General features: G+C 35.7%; 1 pseudogene; it reads left to right on the forward strand.

The window, feature by feature from the left end:
* The first annotated feature begins 8,951 nt into the window (after window positions 1-8,951).
* LOC143608497 (protein transport protein SEC16B homolog) lies at window positions 8,952-21,889 on the forward strand (annotated as a pseudogene).
* The last annotated feature ends 5,253 nt before the right edge of the window (window positions 21,890-27,142 follow it).

The following is a 27,142-nucleotide window of genomic DNA, read 5'->3' on the forward strand; positions in this document are numbered from 1 at the left end:
TTATTGTTGTTCTGGGGTAACATAGTTCCCAGGGGTTATTTTTATTCTGGGGTAACATAGTTCCCAGGGATTGTTATTGTTCTGGGGTAACATAGTTCCCAGGGGTTATTATTGTTCTGGGGTAACATAGTTCCCAGAAAGTTACTGGAAATGTTCTGGGGTAACATAGTTCCCAGCATGATTATATGGTTAATAAATGATTATTAAAAATGATTTGTCAGTGTTTATTTAAATTAGTGAAACTCACCAACTATTTGTAGTTGACCCGTTTTCTTTACATGTTTTCTAGGTATGCCCAAGTTGGATTGATTGATGTGTGCATAACTATCTGTGCTACCTGTTGGAAGCTCGCTGCTCTATGTTTTGTAATGAATTTATTAATGTCTTATCGGTAAAATATGTGTGTAACACCTAGACAGTAACGAAACTCGCAACAATGTAATATGTTATAAATTAATGTAGTGGTATTTTCTTTATAAGCAATGCTGTTGATATCAGATGTGTCTGTTGCATCCCGTGTACGTTTCCGCTGCGGTTACGGGGTGTTACAGTTTATCATTTGGGTATTCATTTTGATGAATATTTAAATAAATCTTTAAAAAGCAAACATGCAGATTATGCTGCTTTATAAGTCATTAAACTTGATCGCAAATGGTTTGAGTTTGGTGAAGAGGAAGCAAAGAAGGAGAAGGAAAGACAGGAGGAGATAAAGGAGAAGATAAGGATTGCTGCACTAAAAAGATTTCAATACAAAGGAGTTGGAGTATTAATTCCAACTAATCAGAACCCCTCATCTAAACGTTCATGGGAAGATATGAGGAGGGAGTATAGAGAAAAGACGTTTAAGAAGAAAGACTGAAAAGATTGAAGATCGAAGACCTAGCAACATCCAAGGGGGAGTCTGTTAGAGCTAATGTCTATTTCTAGGGTCTTAGATGTATTAGATATGATTGTGTAGAACTAAAATGTCAAATGTATAGTTTGTGTTTGGTAGTCAACGCATAAGTCTTCAAGTCAACTCATATCATATGCGGCGTATATGATATACGCCGTATATCATATACGGACTTGATGAGCTTCTTCATGTTTCCTATAAATAGGGGACTTATGCCTTATTATGTAGACTTTTGGTGAATGTTAGAGTGAGAGAGTAGAGAGAGAAAGTTGCTACAAAGTCATATCTTGTAATCTTTGAAGTTATCAATGAAGAATGTGCTTAATGTTTACTTGTGTTGTTCACTCTCAATGGATTCCGCACTTTGAGATACAAGCTGTAATATCTAGAGATCCTAATTGTTGTATACATCAGTATGACATCCTCTTTCAACATCTCTCCGAATGATAGGCAGAAAAGTAATTACCCAGACATACACGAGCCCGTTAGTGTCTTGATCGCAAATAAAAAATAAAAAATAAAAAAAAGGTTTTTTAAGGCTTAAATAATTTAAATTATTTTTTAAGGCTTAAAGGGGCACCAGGGAACTACAGGGGTGGGGCATTCAAGTTAGGGCTAAACACCCTGAATGTAAGGCTTGTAAGTCCGGATGGCGTGTAAGTTCAACGTTTAACCTTAAAGCCTAAAATTCATTTTGTATAGAAAATTTCTTTGATCAAGCACTAGGGGGTTGGAGTCAAATTGGGGTGATCTGGGGAAAGCCAAATACGCTTTGAGAAGAGATAAGGGGCATCATGGGTCCATAAGTGATGTCCATATTAGATTTATGCCTAATTGAACCTAATCGTATCACTGGCGCAATGAAAGTCATACTAAGTTCTAATTACCTCACATCAACCTTTTCACTATGTCAAAATAACGCTGAAAATGGATCATCGTGAAAGTATCTTAATCAATATGATTTCATGTTCGGATTTTTTCTTAAAAAGGGTTGCTTGTTTTAAACATCTGAAATTTGATCCCAATATATGTTGAATATTCTGAAGGCTGGATAGATAAATTATTTGTGTTTTGTCTAATTTTTATTTTATTTTATTTTAATTTTAATTTTTGTTTTTACCTCATATTTACTTATATTAAAATTTATGTCTTCAAGAAATCAATTTTTGAAAGGGGTTATTTTTAAGTGAGTAAGTTTGGTTCTCGGGATGGTTAGTTTGGTCAAATGGATCTTCTAGTTCTCGGCCAGATGTTTTCGGTCAGTAAATGTTTGATGTGACCAGGCAGCTTAAAAGACACTCATTACTACTTATAAATCATTCTTGAAACTCACAACTTTCATTATCTTTCATAATCTTCTCTCATTATAACCATCAAAGTCTTCATCTACCCACCGCCAAACATCCATTCTTGTCTCTCTTGTGCCTTCAAGTAGGTTCTTTGAAAGGTAGAGAAATATTATTGAAGGGTTTTTGGTGATTTTTGGATTTACTTGATTCAGCATTCAGAAGGTTTGTTTGTTTTCTATTGAAGTTATTGATTATTGGTTTAGCCATTGATTGTAGTTACAGGGTTGGTCATCAATGGCGATTAGTGATGTGATGATGATGATGATGAACAACTGAAGTTCTAGGCATGGACGGATCAGATTCTTTTGATCAATCAAAGAGATTTTCATTTTGAAGATGTTTTGATGCATTCTCCGTCATACCTTGACCGAGAACTTGTTGGTTCTACCATAGATACATCGTGTTTGACTTTTCTGAGTCAATCGAGTCTAATACTCGCTGTTGTTTATGATAATCAAGGTCATGTTTATTCACTTTTTATGGGAAGTAGCATGACCTGTGCTGGATTACCGGCTAGGGCTATTATTACCGGAATAAAGGCCCTAAATAAGACACTCAACTTCCAAGTGTCTTTTTAGAAGCTACAGTATATACGCCGAAAGGCAGACGATGAAGATATATATGCATGTTAAACGTTTCCAGTTGGCACTTGAGAAAGGCTGGAGTCAAGCAATAAACCAAGGGGGAGATTGTTGGGTCGTATTTTGTGGTTTATGCTTGTAGTTTTGGGTTTAGTTTTGGATAGTTTGGGCTTTTGTATGTAAACCGAGATCTGTTGATCTCGGGGGCTTTAGTTATGTCTGGGCCTAGTTGGTAGGATATACATAGAACATATGTTAACGGTTTAGGTTGTTTGTTCGATTGTCATTCATTGTTTTGTCAAACCGTGTAAGTTGTTTAGGGCTTAAGCACCCGACGTATAATATACGTGTGTTTTGAAGCTTCTATATTGTGTTTGGTGTCTTCTTGATTGTTCTCACAGAATCAACTTAGTGGTTAGTTTCTGCCTAACTGTTAAGTATATTGATATCACATTGAAATACCATCACGGGACTTACATTTCCAATACTTTAGCATCCAATACTTTAGCGTCGAATACTTTAACCTCCAATACTTTAATGACGAATAAGATAAAGTTGAATACTTTAACGGTGAATACTTTAACTGTATATCATAAGCCATAATACGTTAACTCCCCCTCGGCTGATGATTCTCGGGCTTGTGCAAACAGACAAAATATAACTCATTATAACAAACCAACAACTTGTAGCTACTCGTATTAGATCTCCCCCTCAAGTAAGCATCTCCAGGTGATCATTCAGATCATCCAACTAGAATATGATATGGTTCGATCAAACGAGTCAATCAGCAACAAGTTTTCAGCTATCTGTCGCACTGGTAAAGTAAAAATGTCTTTACGTTCGACCTCGTCACACATCTTCATGAACAACCCGATCACTCAACATCTTTCACTTCGGTCTTCACTCACTCGATAACGTCTATCCTAAATCATCACTCTTTGAAGCTCTTTGGCAACCAATATGCTTGGATGCACTACTGTTTTGGGCATATGAATCAGAGTTCCAACCTTCGTTAATCAATCCCGAATGATCAGATTCTTCAATCCAATAACAAGACCCGTATATTCCTCAATCATATCAACCCATTCAAGAATTGTCCCCTTCGACAGAAGCAATTCGCCGAATACTCGTAGACAACATAGTCAGGATCAAAGTCCCTCAGAAATAAGTAATCGGATAGACACTCGTATCCCACATAGTCAGGTTTCAATCTTGAACAAATCAATCCACGATCGAAGAACAATTGCAGGCTTGGAATCAGTCAAACGTAGCTTTGCAATCACATATTACCACCCGAATTGCAGTAATTTTTCAAGAAATCCTTGAAAACGTAGGAAGATACCAATCGAATAAACTCCTTGAAAGTTTTATCTCCCCCATTTCTTGACAAATTCGGCAATGTCTTGAACAAATCTTCGAAAATATTCAATAAACTTCTCATTAACTTAGTCGTTTACTCCCCCTCGGCCCCTCGATATGCATGAAAAAGTCGCCCGGAAAATATATCACCAACATTTGTGAGAAGAGTATCCAGCATATTCGGAATATCCCAAATCACATTTGCTAGAACAGTGTACAACGAATAGCATCTTGTCCACATTCGTTACCCATGAACGAATGAATCACATTCGTAATAAATAACCAAGCCTTTCACATTCGTTAAAACTTGAACGAACAGGAACACATGCGTTAACTCACACTCGTTATGGAACTGACGGATGTCAGAAAAAAAATAAAGAATGAGTATATATAACGAAAGAGTCCATCTTCGTAACGAATAAGCACATAACAAATGAAGTTCACATTCGTTAAACCCTTTAACGAATGAGCTCATTCGTTAAAACTCCATTAACGAATGAGTTTAAATTTAGCGAATGAGTCGTTAGCGCGGGAACTGTAGCCGGAAAACCGTATTTCGCCGGAAAACACATATCTTCAGGCTCCATTAATGGCAGAATCATCAAAACTTCATAATTAACCCCCAAATTCAACACGAAGTCTCGGATTTTGATCAGGAACCCGAATATATCATTCATTTCATCAATTACCCACTAATTCCGTCCAAACCAAATCAAATCTATATATATATATATATAAAGGATCCGATACATTAATCCCTTATCGTACAATAGGTACGCGACTTCCTTTACCCTTGATTTTAAAAAACCCTAAATTACCTCCTCTGCCCAACGATCTCCTATGTGTGAGCCATCACCGGAAAAACGATCTCCGCTCAATCCATCTCCATCCCCACCTCTCACCGGCGCCATCAACACTCTTCGTCACCATCGATAACGAATTCATCAGAAAAACGAAAAACTTGTCAAAGGTTTGTTTAGTTGAATTGAAATTGAAGCCAATTGATCGGTTAATCTTTGAAATCGATTCAATTAATCTTCAATTTGAAGCTTCAATCGATCAATTTTAAGTTTTGAATGATGGGTTTTGGCATTGAACGTTTAAGATTTGGATTTAACGTATAAAGTTGCCTGAACGTTTAAGATTTGGCTTGAACGTATAAAGGTTTTTTGCCTGAACATTTTAGATTTTGGCTTGAACGTTTAGAAGTTTAACCTTGAACGTTTTAGGTTGAGAATTTTGACTTGAACGCTTTAGCGTTTTTAACCTTGAACGTATGTCGCGTACGTAATGTACGTTAAGCGATTATTGTACGTTAACTCAGCAATATATATATATGTGTGTGTGTGTGTGTGTGTGGGTGGGTGGGATCTAATGAAAACTTCTCTTAAATAGAAAACTTTAAAACTCCTAAAAAACTATTTTAGCTTTTTAAAAAAAAAATTTTAAAGTTTATTTTTTTTCCATTATTCTTATATGTTGTTATTGGTTCAAAAAAAAACTTGTCGGTAACCTTGTCGGTGTAGTGGACATGTGTAATAGTGTGCATTTCATATATACAAAAGTGTTTGTATTGCGTAGAATACAACACTATTGCACATATTTGATACACACTATTGTATATATGTCATATAAGACTAATACACACATCGAATACACATTAGTACGTATGTGTAATACAACATTAACGCACATGTGCACCCCATCGACTTTTATTTTATTATTTTTTTTCCATATAATACAACACTACTACACATATACAATACACAAATATTGAACATATGCAATTAAACACTATTAAACTCAAAAATACATAGTAATACACATGTGTAATACAACGGTATCGCACAGTAATACGTATGTGCATTACAGCGGGGTTTTTTTTTAATTTTTTTTATTATTTTTTTATTTTTTTTAATTTTTTTTATTATTTTTTTCTAGCAAATGGTAAGAAAATATAAGAATAATGGCAAAAACAGAAATTTGAAAATATTTTATTATTTTTAATTAAATATAATTGTTTAAGATTTTTTTAAGTTTTCTCTCTAAAGATGAGTATATATATATATATATATATATATATATATAATGAAAACCCACTTGAGTTGTGAAAACTCTAGAAACTCATTCTCAACCACATGTTTTTAATTAATGTTTAAATCTAGTGGTCCACGATTAAAGTGAATAAAAAATGTAAATATAAATATAACTTTTTCTCTCTCCTGAAAACATATATAAAAATTAGTAAAAAAATGTTAAAAAATAGCAAAACGTTTTCTTTTTGATGTTTCAATGTTTTGTATTAAATGTTACAACATATATTACATGTAACAAAAAAACGATGTTACATAGGGTTTTCGCGGGTTTTCACAACTCAAATGGGTTTTCATTTTAACCTTACCCTATATATATATATAAATATATATATATATACTAGTTTGAGGCCCGTGTATTACACAGGTAATTGATGAAAATTTAAACTTTAATCATTAGGTGAAATACAGTCAACAAAAACAAAATGATCGTATATATTTTATACAATTACAATTTATATTAAAATTATAGAAATTACATAACTAAGATTACTCAAGTATGTTATAATAAAATTACTATCTGCTTGTATAGATACACAACATTTGTGATTATATGGCATACACTGTTTATCAAAAATCAAAATCTTTAATCTGTATCTGCTTGTAACTCTTGATAAGGTAACATATAAGTTCTGCTTATAACTCTTCCGTGTGAGAAGTAAGGTTCTTCAAGTACGTACATACCAACCTTAGATAAATGATAATGTATCTATGAAACTAACCAAAAAAAATATTCATACACATAAAATATCATACATTTTAATCAATTAATATGATGTCATTTGAGATCATTTGCTCGTGTTTATCCAAAAAACATGATTATCCCAAAAACTAGATACCTGAACTTTGATGATATAATCACCCTTTAGAATTTGAAATTGATTGATAGTGTTTGGCGTTTGGATGGATAGGAGGGAAACACGTGTGTGTGGATTTAACAGGGGTTTCTCCTTTGGTGGGCTTAGGGAGTAGTGGTTTCGCGGTCGGTCAAGTCGCATTAAAAGCTGCTTCAGGTAAGGTGGCAAAACATGAAAAGGCGTGTCTTGACAACCAACATGTATTTATTCCTTTTGCTTTTGACACATTTGGTTTCCTCGCGCCTGAAGCTGTGGAGCTACTTACCCGTGTTCAACGGGTCATGCATAGTAATGTTATGACTCCAAGATCAGCAAATATAGTTTTTAAAAGATTGGGTTTTGCGATTCAAAAAGGGGTAGCGGCGCAGCTTGTTGCCCGCTTGCCTTCTGTTTCGATGTAATCCAATAAATTGATAATGATAAATTTGTTATCATCAATATTCTGTGTTTGACAAATTTTTAATTGATTTTATATTTTACAATTAACAATTGCATAATCAAGAAACCACATATAAATCCAAAAATTAAAATATAACAAAATAATTTATTTCATTTTGTATGAATGTTATAGTCAGGAAAATGACAAAGACATACTAACCTTAAAGCCATGTTCAAATAACAGTGACTAATCTGAGTTAACAGAATATTAGAAGATTTAAAGTTGCTTAAAGTGAATTTAGTAATTCTTATTTATAATAGTTGAAAGTATTGGATTAGGAATGCTTAAATGTTGAATACTAATCCCGTTTTATTATTTAATATTATGAGAAGTTGCCGGAATATTTAATTAATCGATATATATATTTTAACAACATATAGAAAAAAAAAAGAAGCAAAGATTTCGGATTTTATGGGAGCATAGTAAATGACTTTTAACCGGATTAACAATTTTTAATATAAAAAAAATAATGTGAAAATGGAGTATCCTTGAAATGTAATGAGGAGCAAGATTAAGTTACAAATAATAAAAATTAAAATAATAAATATTTCTATTAAGTTACATTATAATTAAGATATTAATCTTAATGAAATTTTATAAAGTTTTAAGTATAACTTTATTATTTTGAATATAAACCATAATAAATATTTTAATAATGTACTAATCAACATGTAAACTAACATAGCCCTATAAACTAACATAGCACTAGTTTGTTGTATTTGAATACAAAATAAAATTAACTAGTTAATATAATATTAAAATTATGTAAATAATTTATGAAAAATAATATTTTTAGGTTTCAATATTCTAAATGATTTTTGAAAAGCGAAAATAGTGGAATGGGATTGAAACAGATTTTTTTTGTTTAGCATTTTGAATGCTTTTAATTAAATAATTTTTCTTATAAGGCATATTAAATTGAATGTATAAAAAAAGTATAAATCAATCGATAAAATATATATTTTTGAAGCATTTTAGTCTGAGTTATGAAAAAAAAATATGAAAACTAAATATTGATTTTCTTATTGCTTAAACCCTTTATACTACACAAAAAGTCATATAAATAAATAAAAAATAGTTCATAAAGTAAACAGTTATACATATAAAGTATAATGATAATGTTCAAGATATATATAATAGATATTATCCATGTTTACGATATTTATACAAAATATTTGAACATGCATAATACCTATTATATATATTACCGGAGGATATAGATGAAGATTTTTCGATAAATTAGTCAATGATGATCATGTTAACCCCCATGCTGCTGCTGCATTATTTTCCTCAAAAGAAGAGGATTCTCATGATGCTATACATTTTGCTAATTTGACCGATGCAATTCAAGATTTCGGGGAACTAGGTATACAAGAACATGTTAAAGATTTTAGACACGCATTTGCTGATACTGTTGGTGTTAAAAAGGTGCAATGGAGCGGATGCTGGTTTCTTTGATGAATTTGGAAATGGCCAGATAGGGAAAGAGGATGGTTTCGTTAGCAGTGAATCCAACGGTGTAGTGAGTAGTTCCTTGAAGGGTGAGGATGCTAATCAGTACTCGCATCAGTTTCAATCCGATCAGGTGCATGCCGCTACAGGGGAGCAAGCAGCGGACGGCCAGGATCCTAATAGTAGTCAATACTGGGAGAATCTTTATCCTGGATGGAGGTATGATGCAAATACTGGACAATGGTATCAAGTGGATGAAAGTTATAATGCGACGCTATATCAGAAATCGGAATTTTCTTATGTGCAGCAATCTGTTGTAGCAGAGAAGGGCACAACGGAAAGTGTTACAAGTTAGGATTCGGTTTCACCCTCTCGTAAGAGTTTATTAAACTGGAATCAAGGATCAGAAGATAATAATAATAATAATAATAATAATAATAATAATAATAATAATAATAATAATAATAATAATAATAATAATAATAATAATAATAAAAGTGTATCCTTCTCATATGCTCTTTGATCCTCAATATCCTGGTTGGTATTATGATATAAATGCCCAAGAGTGGCGATCTTTGGATGATTATAATTCACAAGCTGCCGCTGTAGGTCAGGACTGTGTCAATCAAAATGGGTTTGGTTCAAGTAATGCGTATTATGAAAATGATCAGAAAACGTATGGTGGGCAGGAACAAGATTATAACTGGAATGGCTCGTTTAGCAATACCGGACATCAGGGTTCAACTATGTGGCAACCTAATACAGTTGCCGGAAAACTTTAGAAACAACCAACAAATTGGTAATCACCATGTAGAGAATCATGCTAATCAACGTAACTTTTATGATCATATGGGAACGGCGGTTAATAATGGGTTCCCTGCGGTTTCTGGGTCTCAATCGACCATTCCTTATAGTCAGTCTTTGGAGCAAAGTGAGAAAATGAATGTCCAAAGGGCATATGGAAGCCAAAACCAGTTAAGCTATTTGCAGCAACCGCTTCATAGAGGTCATCAAGTGTCTTATAGTTCTGCTAAAGGATGGTCGTCCGCCCTCCGCAGCTTTTGGTGGGAAACTGATTGTGATGAAAGATGCCTCCTCTTCCATAAATGAATCGTATGGAGGCCAGGTTAGCCCTTAATTCGTCATTCTTGTCAATCATATACCAGCATATCTTAAGGGTTACAATTTAATCCATTTACCTATGAATGGGTTGATTCATGCTGCATTTTACCACAATAGGTCAAAGGGGTGAGATATTAGAGTTAGCCTTTAAAAGGGTCTAAAGTAGCCTCTGTTTCCACAACATAGATTTATTTTATTCATAGTATTTAATTCTTCTATTCTTATTCAGCACACCGATTAATTAAAAAAAAGAGAGAAATAATGGACGAAAAGGTTTCGGTCTGCCAATCCGACTCGTATAAATTTATCCCTTTTGACCGATTAACTAATCAACCTGGCCATTAGGCACCTCTTGTATTTTTATTTTTTGTTTGGATCCGCCATTTTTTTTTTTTTAAATACGAGTCTGTTGTGTGTTTCTCGTTGTAGGATTCAAAATCAGGGTCGATTTCTGTTCTTAACTTAGCAGAAGTTGGTACTGGAAGAGCAGATGTACATGACTATTTTCACAATCTCTGTCAGCAGTCATTTCCCAGTCCACTTTCTGCTGGAAATGCTGGGAGTAGAGAGTTGAACAAATGGCTTGATGATAGAATTGCACACTCGCAAACTTCTGATGTAGATTATAACAAAAGTGTGGTTCTAAGATTGCTCCTTTGCTTGCTGAAAATAGCCTCACAACATTATGGCAAATTAAGATCTCCTTTGGGCTCAGACACTAGCTTAAAGGTAAAAGATAAAACCTTTTCCTTTTTTTCTTTTTTTCTTTTTTGAAGTTTCGACCAATCTAACCTGCTTTCCTTTTAACAAGTTTTTACCCGTTTGACTCCTCAAAGATTAATAACCCATACTAACTCATGCATAAAATGGGTTGACATTGCTACTTCTGTATGTACTGATCAGATTGAAATAAGTTAGATTGCATAATTATCATATGATGGCATTGCTTTGCTACATTCTACAACTAATTATTTGCTACCAGTGTTAATTTATATATAGATTTTTGATTCTTCATTTAGGAAATTGATGCGCCAGAAGTAGCTGTTGCCAGACTGTTGCATCTGTGAAGCGCAGTACGGAATACAATCATGGTGCTTTTGCCCATTGCTTGCAGCACATACATTCTGAAGTACAAATTCGGGTATTTATCATCCTTACGCATCCTGATAGTTTTACTCATACTGAAATTGTTTTTTGTTACAATGTCTACATTGCATGTATAATGTATGTGTTATAATTTAGAAAGTTGCTGCTGAAGTCCAAACTCTGCTTGTTTCTGGTATAATTTAGGGGGGCCGCACTTGTTCTTGCAGCACAACTTGGTGATCAGGTCCCACCACCCTCTGTCTTCGCGCTGGCGTTTTTGACCTGTTAAACAGGTCAATTCGGGTTACCACTAATGGATCAGTTGGGTAGAATTTGAAAGAAAAACATACTCATGTTTGAAATGGGTTGAGATCACCCAAAATGTATTCAAATTGTGTAAAACCGTCAAATGCTGTTTTGAATCAGAGACTTTATTATTATACAAACAATATAGGTTTTTTGTTACACTAAAGACAAAGTGTTTTCTGGTTGGTCCAAAACGATCCAACCCATTTTGACCCTCTTCCCCCCTGATTTTTTCACGGACCGTTTTTCATGTTCTTGAGAGAAACTATATTGTCTTTATGTCATCAAATTCTAATAAATTATCTGTGATTTTTTTTTTTCAGTTTTATGCGGACACGGTTAAGAAAATGGCTCTTGGTCAGTTGGTACCAGGATCACCGTTGCGGACATTATGTCTGCTTATTGCCGGTCAACCAGCTGATGTATTTGCAGCGGATGCTAGAACAGATGGTGGCGTCCTTGGTGCTGTAAATGTGTCCCAACAACAACCTACACAGGTATTGTGGCTCATGGTTAAATTTAGTTATTTAAGTTTGTTTCTCTTGACATAATCTTGCTTATATATTTGCAATAGGGTCAGCATAGTGTTAACAGTATGCTTGATAGTTGGGAGGATAATTTGGCAGTGATAGCTTCCAACAGAACGAAAGATGACGAACTAGTGCTTATTCATCTTGGTGATTGTTTGTGGAAGGAAAGAAGTCATGTAAGTATACATGAATGCATCACCTTACATGATTTTAATCTTGGGATCTGGTTTTTAACTATTTTAAAATATGATTCAGATTATTGCAGCCCACATTTGCTACTTAGTTGCAGAAGCAAATTTTGAATCGTATTCAGACACTGCTATATTGTGTCTCCTTGGTGCAGATCACTGGGCACATCCCCGTACACATGCCTCCCCTGAGGCTATCCAGGTCTCACCTCATTTCGTTTTTTTACTAGAATCAATGACGCACAACCGGTTAATGGTGTTTAATGACCAAAAAGTAAATTTGGATTGAAGTTGTTATACCACAATCAGTGACACAACAATAGGTTAATGTTTATTTTAGGAGTAGTATTCTAGGATTAATATATTGAGTCTTTGTTTTGTGTCCTATGTGAGTTGGTTTAGGTTTCTTGTTTTTTTAAGTTTGGGTCTATTATAAATAGTTGGTCAAGTTGTCTATGTGGATGTAAATTTTTTTTTCTGGTTTATAATACAAAATAGTCAATCATTGTTGATCACAATTTGTGTTCTGTTCTTTAAGAACAGTACATGGAAACCTTTTTTCTAGAACAAGTTGAAGGAGTCGGCATTATTGGTGGAGGCGACGCAATCAATCGGGGTTTGATTTGATCAACAATGATTACTCTTCTGTAGTATGCAAACTCGAAATTAACTTGTAAACATAACAAGACATTGACCCGAGTAGACCCACATGAACACCCAAACCTAACTTAAACTACAAGCTAAATCAAAACAAATTTGACTCCGAATATGATTCTTCTAAACCAGGACCAAAATAAATTTATTTAAAGACTAAACTAAACCTAAAGACACATAACCCATTCGGCCTTTATTCCTTGCACGCCAAGCTTCTTGATTTCACCAATCTGTTTAACTTTTCACATGTGAACAAATGTGATTAATCCAACCGAAGTCTTAGAAAAAGGAACGGGTCACGTTTCTTCTAATGCATGGATATTTATGTACCTCTTTTTCTCGTTTAAGTTATTTTCAAGGAAATGAAATTGAAAATCTACAATGGCATGAAGAATAATAGAATATGTACTGTGTTTTATCTATATTTTGTTATATTTCTTTCTACCAAAGACTTCTGTTCTTTTCTTTTCTGTTGATTTTATCTTTATATTTCAGCAAAGAGATAGAAAACTGTTATGCATTGTTTGTTAGAATTACTAATTTGGTAAAATACAAAACCTTGTGATTTTGTATGCAAACAGAGGACAGAAGTATATGAATATTCAAAGATGCTTGGAAACTCTCAGTTCACCTTACTATCATTTCAGCCTTATAAACTTTATTATGCACACATGTAGGCTGAAGTTGGAAGATTGTCAGACTCGTTAAAGTAAGTATAATATATCTTATTTATGGACACATGTTTAGAACACCCTTAAAGTGTTATTTTGTCTAACAAAAAAACTATAATAGTGTTTTAATATCACATCTTTATGCAGATACTGTCAAGCTGTTACAAAATCATTAAAAACCGGAGGAATCCCTGAGTTAGATCTCTGGAGAGAATTGGTTGTATCCTTAGAGGATAGGATAAAAATTCACCAACAGGTACTAATATCTTTCTTTAAAATTTAATAAATAAATAAAAATAAAAAAAAAATAAAAAACTTTATTGTTCATAGCGTATTTTTCCTGTTTTGCAGGGTGGCTTTTCTACTGGTAAAATCGTTGGTAAACTGCTTAATCTTTTTGATACCACCGCTCAGCGTGTTGTTAGCGGGCTTCCGCCGCCTGTCCCATCTACATCTGGCGGCAGTGCCCAACACAACCACTATCAACAACCACAAAAAGGTTCAAGGGTGTTAACAAGTCAATCAACAATGGTAATGTCATCTTTAGCGCCCTCTGCATCCATGGAGCCAATCAATCAGGCAGATGGAAACAACAAAAATATGATGCATAACCGCAGTGCTTCAGAACCTGCTTTTGTTCGATCTCCCACACAGGTAATAATATTCATATTTCTATTATATCTGATTATCCGAGATCACTTTTATATGGGATAAAGTTTTCAAAATTTGATGTCGGACCAGGATGACACATTGAAGGAAAAGCCTGCAGAATCACAAAGTAATGCATCTAAGAAGACTTCAACGCATCGTGGGTTCGGTTTAGCAATGCTTTTTGAAAAAATGGTGCGTAACATTCAGCCGTCTCGCCAGGACAAACAGGTACAATTTCTTTTTTTTTTATTTATTTTCTATTTTTCTTAATAAAGCATAACCAAAATGGATTTATGTTTGCAGGCGAAGTTGGGGAGGCTAATAAGTTTTATTATGATGAAAAACTTAAAAGATGGGTGGAAGAAGGTGTTGACCCGTCAACAGAGGAAGTCACCATTGCTCCACCGCCTACAATGGCAGCTTTCCAAAACGGATCAGCCGATTATAGTCTAAAGACCACTTTAACAACTGAATCTACTAACCAAGCTCCCACTAGTCATGCCCATTGATTCCACCTGCCACAAACCAATTTTCTGCACGTGCAAGAACCGCGCCTCGAGCAAGGTAAATTGTTAAATAAATAGATAAAATGAAATTTTATGGTAAAAATCTGATTATCTTATATTGTGGGATTTTCATACCAAAATCCATTTCCAAGTTCAAACACTGTTTAAGCTTTTGATTTACTCAAACTTGTTTTGTTTAAAGTTTATAACACCACATGTCACTTTTAATTACATGCGTTCGATAGGTATGTAATTGTAGATACTTTCAACAAAGGTGGTGGAAACCAGACCAACTTATTTCAATCAACCGTCACAACCCGAACCCTAACTTCTTTGTTCCAACCAAAGCACCCGAACAGCCAGCTGATATCCAAACTCCTCCCTTGGTTTCTTCCACAACGAGCCAATCAGCAATGAGCATACAAAAGTTGATAGATATGTCGAAAGGGGGATCATTATCAACTTCCACATCAACAATCACCAATCATCCCATATCGCCAGGGAAGACGGGTTTTACTCACTCGTTAGGATCTTCAAGAAGTCCAACTTTAAAGCAAACAAGCAGGTTTATATAATTTTGATATTTTCAGTTTACCGAAGGGTTACTTAGCTTTTTGGAGAGATAGGTTTTGTTATATGTCAAAGAGTGGTGAGTTTCATATTATAGCAACCATTACACCCTCAACTCAATAACACAAAATACTTTTTGTGTTTCTGGTCTTTTTGCAGAGAAGTTGGAAATGTCAAAATACTCACTCACCCAAGTGGGGTCCATGTAGACTTGAATAGTTAGGCCTTCCAATTTGATATGTTTTAACATGCTAGCTCAAATTTTCACAATCTTCTAATTTAATTCTTCTCATCACAAATGAATGGAAAATATTATTACTATTTTATACAATAATTATTGAAAATTGGAGATGTTAGTTTTGAAACCCAAACAGAGAATCGATTTCGAACTTTCCTGATGGGTAGCTAGGTAGGGGTGTTCATCGGATCCGATAACAGGTTAGTCGGTTTATTCGGTTCGGATTGTTCGGATTTGAAAATTTTAGAACCCTGTTCGAAATCCGATTCGATCTGAATTAGGGACATTCTTGTCCGATCCGAATTGAATTTGGATGGATTCGGATAAGGTTCGGATAATCCGTAATTACCCAAATCATCCGTATAACAAATATACAAACTTAACTTTTATTAAATAAACATGCAATACTGGAAAATAAAAATAAAGCACTGCAAGAACAAGGAAGTTAAGTAGTGTTAGAGAGTATAACGACGGAGTGTTATGACATTTTTGCCTATGGTGTGATAGGTTGGCTGAACAAAAAATGATGTTATAGTTATAAGGTTATTGTAAATGTTAATAGACTTGGCTATATACACTAGTAACATGTTATATATTCGGATATCCGAATAATCCGAACTATCCAAAAATTTTTGAAACCCATATCCGAATCCGATCCGAATCCGAATTAGTTATTCGGATATTTGAGTCGATCTGATCCGAATATCCGAATAAGATATCAGATCGGATTATTCGGTTTTCAGTTTCGGTTCGGATTTTGGTTTTTTCGGATTTCTTGAGCACCCCTATTGACAATGGTTGCTATTTTTTGTTCGGAAACTGATTTGAAACCGGGTATTTTTGAAACAAATTACAGGAACCAATTTCAAAACGATTGTAACCGGTTAACTTCACAACTCCCAAAAGGCGTTCTCTAATCCTCTTAAACCTCAAAAACGTAAAAAAAAATACTCTCGATCATTTCTTCCAGATTTTGACTCACAAACTCTTTAAAACTTTGCCAACTATGAATTATCGGTATCAGTCTTTAACCCCATATAAGGCTTGCGCTTAATGAAGCATAAGAAAATAATCTCAGGAGTTAATTGCAAATATTGTCCCTATGTTGGAACCCTAAACGCAGGTTATAACCCCGTGGTGTCGTTTTTGCAGATATGGACCCTGTGGTGGCACTTTTATTTAGCATTTGGTTTTCCATTAGTTTGACTGTTTTGTTGACCGTCCAACAAAAGGGTAGATTAGTCATTTCGCGTCCAGGTCTTTGTAAAAACAGGTTTGAACCCTAGGGTGAGCATCATATTGATTACACCTTACCAATTCTTCAAGAATTTTGCATCGATGGACCTTGAGGTATCAATTTCTACTCTGTATCTTCTAATCGGAGGTTGTTTGGATGTAAGGTCGGTGTATTGTGGAGGGTATGTCTACCTGAGGAGGTGCATCTTCCACTGTTTGACCCTTACTCTATGGAGGTAAGTAGATTTCAATTTAGTGTAAAGGTTAATTGTTTAAAACTAATTATACCACCCAGTGTAGAGGTTAATTGCAATTTTATTGAAACTACAGGTGATGAACATAAGACATTGTTTACAATTAAGGTTTTCTATGGAGGTAATTTTACTCCGTATCCTAACAGGGAATATGTAGATGGTAAGGTATCCTACATTGATAGTGTTGATATTGATGAATTTGGAACTGATGTGTTGGAAGAGATGGTTAAGGCTTTAGGATACGCAAATGATGAGGTTTTGTACTTTCATTATAAGGAGCCACATGGGTGTCTGGGTTGGGGGATTTACCCTTTGGGTGATTACAGTGACTTCCGACCTATGTTTTTTCAAGTAAGTGACGTTGTTAAGCTCATGATATATATGTTGAACATTGGCGTTCCTGTATACATTTGGAGAAAGATAGAATTTTACAGGAAGTGATGGATTTGAGACCAGGTGTACCGAATACCGTGGAGCAAGCATATTTTAATTCAATTTTCTTATTTCCACCACCAAATCAGATTTCATCTTCTGATGAAGGAGAGGATGAAGATGAAGACAGTGATGAATGTGTATTAGGGTTTTTAATGCTATGGTTTAAATAATAGGAAAGAGGTGAGTTGGCAATTAGTAAGATAGGAAAGTTGTGACATAACATCTAGTTGGCATCTAGATGGAGGCCATAGAATGATGACATGTGGAAATTGTTGTTTGCTTTAATATAGTAAGATAGTAAGATATATAAATATTTGTATCTAAAAAGTAATGATAGAAAAAGAAACTAAACGGCTTAGATTTGTTCTCACAATAATTTAGTATTCTGCAATGAATCCCTCATTAAACCCAGTGTTATGGTTGCATGGAGGGACGCCACCGACACAGTTAATTTCATCCACCCATATATGGCGCCAAATGCAATTACCACTGTGAGCGCCATCAGAGTAACCAAAGCAACGATGCCAAATATATTTTGGTATGCAACACCCAATCACATGGATCTAGGGTGGAGGGTGAGGACGCCAAACCAACCTCCACAGCGAATGATCTAATGCTTATACACATTGACTTTCAATATATGGATCAATTTCATTTTGAAAGTTTATTGGAAAACTGGAATTTAAAGTTCATATTTGACCTCTAACCCAATTAAAAAACCAAAAAAACAAATTTATATTATATACTAGCTTTTATCCTCCGTATTACAATGTTGCTTTACATTATTCATTCATAATATTTATATTTTTCTGGATTTTAATTTTATTTATTGTAAGGAAATTAATAATACGCTTAGGATTTGATGATGAAAGAGTTTCACAAATAAATGAGATGTTATAACCCGGTTTAAAAGCTATCTGGGTTTGATGAGACCGATGACCCGCTTATTTTTTTACTATAAAATTGTTTATATATTATAAATAATATCTTTCTTTTAAAAAAAATTGGATATTAATTTTTAGTATATCTCTATTTTATAGGATTTTCATATCAAATATTTTGTGATTAATTTTTGATTTAATGAGATGTTATAACACGTTTAAGGGCTATTTGGGTTTGGTGAGACCTGTACCCGTGAATTCGGGTTAAATGCATGAGAAACCATCATTTATAAATAAAGCAATCTGGTGGCTTGAGAGGAGGTGGAGTGCAACCATAGATTTTTTAAAGGTTTCGTTTGTATATATTTAAGTTTTATTTATTATAAGCAAGTTAATAAAATGTTTGGGGTGTGATGATAAATGGTTTCACAAATGAATGAGATGTTTTAACCCAGTTTAAAGGCTATATGGGTTTGGTGTGACCCATAACCCGCTTATTTTTTGTTTACTAATAAGTTATTTCTTAATTATAAATAATGTATTTTTAAAAAAAAAATCGAATTATCCCTATTTTATAAATCATTTATTTGGCGAGATTAAATTTTAATTTGATGAGATGTTATAACCCGTTTAAGGGTTATCTGGGTTTGGTGATACCCATACCCGTGAATTTGGGTCAAATGCATGAGAAGCATTCATTTACAAGTAAAGCAATCTGGTGGCTTGAGAGAATATAGAGATCAACCAGAGAGCTTTTGAAGGTTTTATTTATCTATATCTGTATTAGTTATATTAGATGGATAAAATGGTAATTTGGTATAAAACATTTCAAATTGATAAAATGGTAATTTGGCAAAAGTAAGATACCCTAAAAGACGTCGTTATATTTACTATATCTTTCATCACACTGTCGTCGATGCTTCAGTGACGTTATCCTCAAGTGACATTGAATGCAGCTAATTAAGTGGGAATTGGATGAGCTCATCAATTAACTCCTCCATAAAAGCATCATCTGTTACACAAGTACTTACTACTGTATCATTTCATCAGCAATCATCCCTTCAATTGGGTTTACTCCTCCATAACATCTGTGTTTCACTCCACGTGTCCTAATTGACGATGAATCATGACGAAATTAGACCTCATATTGCCTCTGCTGCGCCAAATGCTAAATTCAGTGGACTATCGGTATGCTTCTGTTCATCCGCATCTTAATTTTGGATCAAAACGTGCTTGATGTCTCATACCTCAATCTCTGCCCTAAATTTTGTTTGTGAGATGATGTTATGGTTATGTTGTTACATTTCAGGTTTTGAGAAACCTATTCAGTTATAAATATAGCCTTCTTTCCCAAAACAAAAAAAAAATGAGAAAATTGTACATGTTTTATTTCAGTTTCAGGTTCAAGAAAATTATAAAGGTATTATGATGTAAACCATGTGATTGCTAGTTGTTATAGATCTCTCAACTGAATAAAGATGGAAAATAAAAAGATATTTCAGTTCAGATGTGTCTTCGGTTCTACTAACGCTCAAGGTGATTAATTAGAACTTATACAATTTAACACTTTATGCTCTTATAAGCTCACTAAATAGTAACATCTTTCACTTAAATTAGAAGACGTATTCGCACATACTCAACTTATTATAAGATCACTTATGGACAGTTACTCAACTGATTATAAGATCTGTTGGCCTTACAAGATCACCTATGGACAGTTACGACTTGTGCATCGTTGCATACAAGGTCCGCATGTAATGGTGAGAATGGGTTTAACAAGGTGCAATTTTAAGGTCTTATGTTTAATGCATTATACCTTCTAATTAGTTTATTCAAACATAGTTTTGCCTTCTTTGATAATTTGATTTTTTAGTATTTGACAAATTATGTCATTTCTTAACTCAGTACATTATCTGATTAAAAATAAGATTTTGTTAAATTAAAGAGATAGTTTTCCAAACTGGAAAAAAAAAAGTCTTTTCAACCAGGCTAAAAAAATTAGTTTATATGTACTAATGCCATTTATTATAGACAGAAATACAAATTTTGTCCTTTAAATATAGTTGATTTACAGATCAGGTCCTTTAAAAAGTTTGTTTTCACTCCTTGTCTTTTATATGACAACTTTCCTTAGTTTTCGTCCTTTACAGTAACGGTTATCCAAAATATCTGTTAAGTTCTAGCATATGACACACATTTGAAGGTATAAAAGTAATTTCTAATCTACCTTAAATAAAAAAAAAGAAAACATATAATTAATATTATTCAAAACTAGTTCAACCCCTCACCACCAGATACATCTGTCTTCTTCATATTCATACATGTACACACCACACTGAATAATTCTTCTTCTTCATTACCCATCACCGTCTCTCTCATCCAAAATTTTAACACAATCAACCCAAATTAGATGATATTTGAAAAACCTAAAACACGTTCAACCCCCAATTTTCTTCAAACTTTGCCAGGGGTGTTGAATGGCTTGAGTATTGTCGGTTTTGAGTAGATTAAGGATGATGAATTCCTTAAAGGTCTATTAAGGAACAAGGGTTGATACTGAAGTAATAGGTTTTGTGGATTCCAACTTCATGTCGACTTCTTTCGCAGCAGCGGCGGTATAAAGCCTAACGGCGACGGTGGTGGTTACATTTCCCTTTTTCTGGCTAGATCTAGTAAGTATGCTCTAGGCGGTGGTCAGCGACGGTTTTGACTACGTTATCGCAGGGGGCTAGGGTTTAAAGGTGTGGTGGGTCTAGCATTTAAAAGTGTGGTGGTGGTGGTCCGACGATGCTATGATGGTGCCTTGGTGTTGTGGAGAGAAAAAGAAAAGAAGAGAGGATCAAAGAGACAGACAGAGTATTATTATTATTTTTAAATATATATATAGTTTTTTAATATTGTTTAATTTATTTTTCTTATTATAAATGAGTATGGCTAAAAAGACTAAAATACCCTCATGTGCAGTGCACATGGGGCGAGTTAACAGAAAGATTTAACCTCCGTTAGTGTAAAGGACAAAAACCAAAGAAAGTTGTCATATAAAGGACAATGGGTGAAAACAAACTTTTTAAAGGACCTGATCTATAAATCTGCTATGTTTAATGAATAAAATTTGTAATTCTGTCTTTGTTATATACTAATTTGCAAAAGAGGCTGTAGACACTTTTTTTGTGCGCAAGCTACAACTTTGTATTGCATCAGTTCTGGCCACGCATCAGCATACGTTGATTCATGGCACCACCATTGCCTTGGCTTTCATCAACACCATTGTGCAGCACTACAGTTTTCTGTTTTGCACTTACAGGCCACGGTTGGGTATGTGGGTGGTATGGTCCAAGCGATTGATCTTGAGGGAAATTTAATCGTGGGTGGGATTGCTCATAACGAGCGGTTATTACAATGGCAGTTGGTGCAGGTCAGTTTTCACTTTAGCTACTCATAGTTGCTCATCCTGCACATGTTTGCCATGTTTCTGATAGAAACACGAAAATAAAGCAAACAACAGCAGACTAACTTCTTTATTGAAACAGAAATGATAAGGCCCGATTCGAGAGGGGCTCGGTCTCCGATTACAAAATGTAGTAGTAAATAATAATGAGATACTAAACAGATAGCTAGTCTGCCTACTTATAATGAAAATATGAAAATAAACTGATCCTAGAATTAAGGTGTGATTTATTCTAGAATTGAGCTGATTGATATCAGTTGCTACTATTACCGAATGGGTTGAATAAGTTGCCAAAAATAGTGTAGAACTCCTTCTCACTCACAACTGTCTTGATTTTCTTCCCTTTTTTTCTGAAATATGTTTTTAATGCCTCTGATTTCCTTGGTGATTGGCCCGGGATTGTATCATTATTTCCCCCCTGGAAATTAGCCTTGTCCTCAAGGCTGAAAGTAGGAAATTGCTCAGCCAATAAATCATATGGTTCCCACGTAGATTCTTCTATCGGGCGTGATTGCCATGAGACTAATACTTCCAAGACAAGTTTTCCATCTTCATTGACCCAGCGATGAGCGTGAACAGCAGCTGGTTGCACATGTAATTCCCAATCGTTTGTGAAAGGTAATGGAGGCGTTGGTGTGGATGATAAATCACCATGAGCCATTTTGAGCATGGAGACATGAAATATCGGGTGAATTCTTGCATCAGCAGGGAGTTCCAACTCATAGGAAACAGGGCCAACAACCCTTTTGATACGATACGGTCCAAAAAACCTTGATGACAGTTTCTCGTATTTCTTTTTGGCCAGCGTTTTCTGTCGGTAGGGTTGAATTTTTAAAAAAACAAAGTCCCCCACTTGAAAGGAAACATCGCGCCGCTTTGTATTAGCTTGGTTCTTCATGCGGCTTTGGGCTTTTTGGAGGTTGTCCCGCAATATCTTCAGCATATCATCCCGGTCGATAAGTTGTTGTGCTAAATCAGCGTTTGTAGTTTCTCCCACCACATAAGGAACCAAAGGGGGAGGTTCTCGGCCATAAACGACTGTGAACGGAGTAGTGCCGGTTGATGTATGGTACCCCGTATTATACGAGTACTCAGCCCATGATAAATAATCACCCCATTTCTTCGGTTGTTCACTAGCAAAACAGCGCAAGTAGGCCTCCAAACAACGGTTTAAGACTTCCGTTTGACCGTCTGTTTGAGGATGATAGCTAGTACTTAGTTTGACTCAAACGAAAAAGCTCTTGCCAGAAATGGCTGATAAAAATGACATCCCGATCAGAGACAATGGACCTAGGGAACCCATGTAACCGGACAACCTCTTTGCAAAAAACTGCAGCTACGGTTTTGGCCGTGTAAGGATGAGATAAGCACATGAAATGTGCATATTTGCTCAAACGATCCACAACAACCAAGATCGTATCTGCTCGATTAGAATATTCATTATACATATTATTGGCTAACATTTTGAAGTTTTTTTTTTCAAGACAGATACTTGTATGGAAGGTGTGTATCGAAGTAAGTAATAATTTTAGAATAAGAAGAAAATATACAAACCTAAACCAGGCCAGTTTGCATCAAATGATTAACACGGAGCAAATTGTTGCCGCTACAGCATTTCAATAAACGTCAAGTAGGTTATAGTTGAATTAGGGCTTTGTAGAACTGAAGGCCAACATGATGACATTTAATTCAAAATTAGTTGTAATAGCTTCAGGATTTGTTTTACATGCTCTTGATGCTGCTCAATGTTAGCACTGTAAATTAAGATGTCATCGAAGAAAACAAGGATAAAACGACGTAAAAAGGGTCGAAATAAATCATTCATAACAGCCTGAAAAGTGGATGGTGCGTTTGTTAAGCCGAAAGGCATAACTTTGAACTCATAATGCCCGGAATGAGTTCGAAAGGCTGTTTTTTCAATGTCCTCGGGTGTCATTCGGATTTGGTAATAGCCTGCCCTTAAATCCAGTTTTGAAAAAATGGTGGATCCATGTAATTCATCTAATAATTCATCAATATTCGGGATCGGGTATTTATCGGCAATAGTCACTTTGTTAAGGGCCCTATAATCCACACACATTCTCCATGAATTATCTTTTTTTTTCACTAGTAATACGGGACTAGAAAAAGGGCTGGTGCTGGGTTGGATAAAGCCATCGGTGAGGAGCTGGGCAACCTGTGTTTCGATCTCATGCTTTTGGGAATAAGGGTACCTGTAAGGGCGAATATTGGGAGGGCTGGTGTTGGGTAACAGAGATATGGAGTGTGTTTGGAAACGAACAGGTGGCAGGCTGGTGGGTTCGTCAAAAACCGTTCGGTATTGGTCAACAATCGGCTGAAAAGCGACAGGTATGGCTGGTGTAGATATGGGTTCAATGGCTAAATGTTGAAAACTTGATGATTTATGAGGACCCGATTCAATACCACACAGCTTATATTTCTTTCCTTCAATAGTAAAGACCATGAACATTTCCTTCCAATTAGCTTGCACCGTGTTTAAAGTTGCTAGCCATTGGATTCCCAAGACTAAATCCGCCCCACCCAATGAAAAAGGATGAAAGTCTTGGGTAATTTTGAGGTCATCCACCTCTAATTTTAAGCCCTTACAGATCTTGCTACATCTTATGATGTCTCATTCCCAATCTGCACACCAAAGGGTGCAACAGGTTGGGTAGTTGTAGCTCAGTAATGAGAACATCCGATATGAAATTACGTGTTGACCCCCCATCCACTAGAATTAGTACTTCAGTTGCTTGCAACGTACCTTTGATTTTCATTGTAGTTGGAGGAGTTTTACCCAGAATAGCGTGCAGACTAATCTCCGCGGTGTTGACTTGATCCGAATCTGTTTCCATCTCTTCTTCACAGATCTCTCCCGCCTCCTCCTCAGCCTCTAATACTTTGAGTGTCCCGGTTTTGCATCTGTGACCCGGGCCGTATTTCTCCCCACATCTAAAACATTCGCCTTTCAAGAATCTCTGTTGTTTGTCGGTCTCACTGATTCGATTGCTTCTGTTGGTATGTGTGGTGGAGTTTGAATTTGGTAGAGAATTGGGTCGGGATTCAGAATAAGAGTTCTTGTTGTTGGTGGTAGCGGCCGTGTTTTTTACGGCTCGTGAGTGGGTGAGTTTAGATTCAAATTCCAATGCCAAACTCATCGCTTTATACACTGTGCGCGGCTTGTGTATTCGTACATCGGCTTTCAGTTCATCTTTTAATCCATTTAGAAACACCCCCAATAAGCAGTGGTCCGGCCAATTTGAAACTTGGGAAGAACGTTTTGCGAATTCTTGCCGATATTCATTAACCGTACCAGTTTGCTTAATGCTACAAAAATACTCATCGGGATTTTGGAACTCGTGCGGACCGAAATTTTTTGTGAAAATCTTGGAGAATTCTTCCCAAAAAACCAGAGGTTGATCCTGGGATAACCAGGAATATAGATCCAGCGCATCTCCTTCTAGATGCATAGAAGCTACTTCAACTTTTTCTTCATCGTCTATGTTGTAATACTTGAAGTACTTCTCAGCTTTCAACAACCAACCGCGAGGGTCCCCACCACTAAAAGTGGGAAAATCAATCTTGTTGTAAGGTTGATACTGCTGCCTATTCTTCCAAGAACTTTCTCCCTCTTCATTCCGCCCCCCCCCCCTCGTGAATGTCCTCCCGCTTTTAATGCCGCAATGTCATCTTGCATGGATTCCATGGACTCCAATCGAGCTGCAATGTCAGCCAATTGTGCAGCGATAGTATCATGCTGCTGGTTCCCTTCTCCTGTACTCCCCCGGGTCTGAACCATTGTTCTTCAATCGCTTGTTTCGTGTTTCCCGGCAATGGAACCAATGATAGAAACACGAAAATAAAGCAAACAACAGCAGACTAACTTCTTTATTGAAACAGAAATGATAAGGCCCGATTCGAGAGGGGCTCGGTCTCCGATTACAAAATGTAGTAGTAAATAATAATGAGATACTAAACAGATAGCTAGTCTGCCTACTTATAATGAAAATATGAAAATAAACTGATCCTAGAATTAAGGTGTGATTTATTCTAGAATTGAGCTGATTGATATCAGTTGCTACTATTACCGAATGGGTTGAATAAGTTGCCAAAAATAGTGTAGAACTCCTTCTCACTCACAACTGTCTTGATTTTCTTCCCTTTTTTTCTGAAATATGTTTTTAATGCCTCTGATTTCCTTGGTGATTGGCCCGGGATTGTATCATTATTTCCCCCCTGGAAATTAGCCTTGTCCTCAAGGCTGAAAGTAGGAAATTGCTCAGCCAATAAATCATATGGTTCCCACGTAGATTCTTCTATCGGGCGTGATTGCCATGAGACTAATACTTCCAAGACAAGTTTTCCATCTTCATTGACCCAGCGATGAGCGTGAACAGCAGCTGGTTGCACATGTAATTCCCAATCGTTTGTGATGGGTAATGGAGGCGTTGGTGTGGATGATAAATCACCATGAGCCATTTTGAGCATGGAGACATGAAATATCGGGTGAATTCTTGCATCAGCAGGGAGTTCCAACTCATAGGAAACAGGGCCAACAACCCTTTTGATACGATACGGTCCAAAAAACCTTGATGACAGTTTCTCGTATTTCTTTTTGGCCAGCGTTTTCTGTCGGTAGGGTTGAATTTTTAAAAAAACAAAGTCCCCCACTTGAAAGGAAACATCGCGCCGCTTTGTATTAGCTTGGTTCTTCATGCGGCTTTGGGCTTTTTGGAGGTTGTCCCGCAATATCTTCAGCATATCATCCCGGTCGATAAGTTGTTGTGCTAAATCAGCGTTTGTAGTTTCTCCCACCACATAAGGAACCAAAGGGGGAGGTTCTCGGCCATAAACGACTGTGAACGGAGTAGTGCCGGTTGATGTATGGTACCCCGTATTATACGAGTACTCAGCCCATGATAAATAATCACCCCATTTCTTCGGTTGTTCACTAGCAAAACAGCGCAAGTAGGCCTCCAAACAACGGTTTAAGACTTCCGTTTGACCGTCTGTTTGAGGATGATAGCTAGTACTTAGTTTGACTCAAACGAAAAAGCTCTTGCCAGAAATGGCTGATAAAAATGACATCCCGATCAGAGACAATGGACCTAGGGAACCCATGTAACCGGACAACCTCTTTGCAAAAAACTGCAGCTACGGTTTTGGCCGTGTAAGGATGAGATAAGCACATGAAATGTGCATATTTGCTCAAACGATCCACAACAACCAAGATCGTATCTGCTCGATTAGAATATTCATTATACATATTATTGGCTAACATTTTGAAGTTTTTTTTTTTCAAGACAGATACTTGTATGGAAGGTGTGTATCGAAGTAAGTA

This window comes from Bidens hawaiensis, unplaced genomic scaffold (assembly GCF_021521415.1).
Source record: "Bidens hawaiensis isolate Kalapana, Puna unplaced genomic scaffold, B.hawaiensis_p1.1 tig00419377_1, whole genome shotgun sequence".
Lineage (NCBI taxonomy): Eukaryota > Viridiplantae > Streptophyta > Magnoliopsida > Asterales > Asteraceae > Bidens > Bidens hawaiensis.